This window comes from Chiloscyllium plagiosum, chromosome 47, assembly GCF_004010195.1.
Source record: "Chiloscyllium plagiosum isolate BGI_BamShark_2017 chromosome 47, ASM401019v2, whole genome shotgun sequence".
Classification (NCBI taxonomy): Eukaryota; Metazoa; Chordata; class Chondrichthyes; order Orectolobiformes; family Hemiscylliidae; genus Chiloscyllium; species Chiloscyllium plagiosum.
Window position 1 is genome coordinate 5,159,834 of NC_057756.1, and position 2,246 is coordinate 5,162,079.

Here is a 2,246-nt window from a genome sequence, read left to right on the forward strand (position 1 = left end):
AGTATAGAGGAGGCCACATTGGGTGCAGCAGATGCAGTAAATGATGTGTGTGGAGGTGCAGGTGAATTTGTGACGGATATGGAAGTGTCCCTTGGGGCCTTGGAGGGAAGTAAGGGGGGAGGTGTGGGCGCAAGTTTTGCATTTCTTGCGGTTGCAGGGGAAGGTGCCGGAAGTGGAGATTGGGTTGGTGGGGGGTGTGGACCTGACGAGGGAGTCGCGGAGGGCGTGGTCTTTCCAGAATGCTGATAGGGGAGGGAAGGGAATCCGGAATGCTCACCGTAACCTCCTTCCACCTATCGCATTCCCAACGCCCCTCCCCCAAGTCCCTCCTCCCTACCTTTTATCTTAGCCTGCTGGGCACACCTTCCTCATTCCTGAAGAAGGGCTTATGCCCGAAACGTCGATTCTCCTGCTCCTTGGATGCTGCCTGACCTGCTGCGCTTTTCCAGCGACACATTTTTCAGCTTGGCGGGCTGAAGGGCCTGTTCCTGTGTTGGAATTTTCTTTGTTAGCTTTCTTTATTCTAATACTTCCAACTGGTTCCATAATCAAAGTACTGCAAATTACTGACAGACCTAATAGTTCCCATCATGAGGTGCCAAGAGTTAATAATACACATTTTTACAGAAGTCTGCTAATTTGCATTTGAATGCTCACTGTATAAGATTACGAATGCATACACTGAAACCCACAATGCATGACAGGCGATCCCATTTCCATCGACTCGTTTATTTAAGCTACCCATTATGTATTTCAGGTAAAGCACAATCGAGTTGCGTCTTGATTTAATGTCGTTTCCGAAGGTGTTTTGGATCAGGTGCCTCTCGGCATTTTGTACAACACAGAATGAATGTGTTGTCGCAAAGACATAAAAGGAAAAGGGAGGGCAACTGGTGAGGAGATCACTCAGAGGGATATGGACAGATTAAACAAGTGGGAAGCAGCTTGGCTGATGGAATATAATGTGGGGAAATGTGAGGTAACGGGCTTTGGCAGGAAGAATAGAGGAGCTGACTATTATTTAAAGAGAGAAAGCTTGCAGATAACCATGGAAGAAAGAGAGCCAGGAGTCCTTGCCCATGAAACATTAAAAGCAAGCATCCAAGTTTAACGAGTCACAAGAAAGACAGATGGAATGTTGGCCTTTATTTCAAAGGGAATGGGGTAGAAATGGAGGGAGGTTTTGCTAAACCTATACACAGCATGAGTCAGACCACAGCTGGAATAATGTGGACAGTTTTGGGTCCCTTATCTGAAGACTGACAGTCCAGAGAAAGGTCACTCAGCTGATCCCAGGGACTGTCTTATGAGGGGAGGGTGAGTAGGTTGGGCCTGTAGTCATTGGACTTTACACGAGTGAGAGGTATACTCACAGAAGCATGCACGATTCTTCATGGGGCTTGGTAGGGTAGGTACTGACGAGGTTGTTTCTCCTTGTGGGAGGGTCTCGGCCCAGAAGGTATCCTCTCAGAATAAGGAGTCTCACATTTAAGACACAAATGAGCAGCCATGATGTGGAGGTGCCAGTGTTGGACTGGGATGGACAAAGTAAAAAAATCATTTCCGATGAAGGGCTTTTGCCCGAAACGGCGATTTTCCTGCTCCTCGGATGCTGCCTGACCTGCTGTGCTTTTCCAGCACCGCTCTAATCTCAAGTTTAAAAATCACACAATGTCAGTTTATTGTTCAACAGGTTTATTGGGAAGCACTAGTTTTTAAGAACGCTGCTCCTTCATAACCACTTGGTGAAGGAGCGGTGCTCCAAAAGCTAGCGTTTCCAAATAAACCCGTTGAACTTTAACCTGGTGTTGTGTGATTTGTTTTAAAAGATGAGGAGGAATTTCCTCTCTTTGGAAGGTAGTCAAATCTGTGTAATTCCTGACCACAGAGGATGGTCAAGGCTGGGGCATTAAGTATATTCACAGCTGAGTTGTCTTAATCAGTAAATGAACCAAGGGGTGATAGGACTGAGACAGTAAAGTGGACCTGGGGGTTAACAGGTCAGCCTTTGATAGCACAGAACTAGATGGTCTGAATGAATTACATCTGCTCCCCTATCTTACTGTCTCATGATAACAAACGTTCCTCAGTTTAAAAATAGCCTGCTAATTTTCAAACGTGCTGAATAACCTGTATAAATTAAGGGAAAAAGACCTGTGTCTGGGCTGGATTGTCGGCTTTAATTTACAACTTCAGAGCCAAGCCTGTGGATATATTTACCTTTCTCGCAAATAGTCTCAATTCTT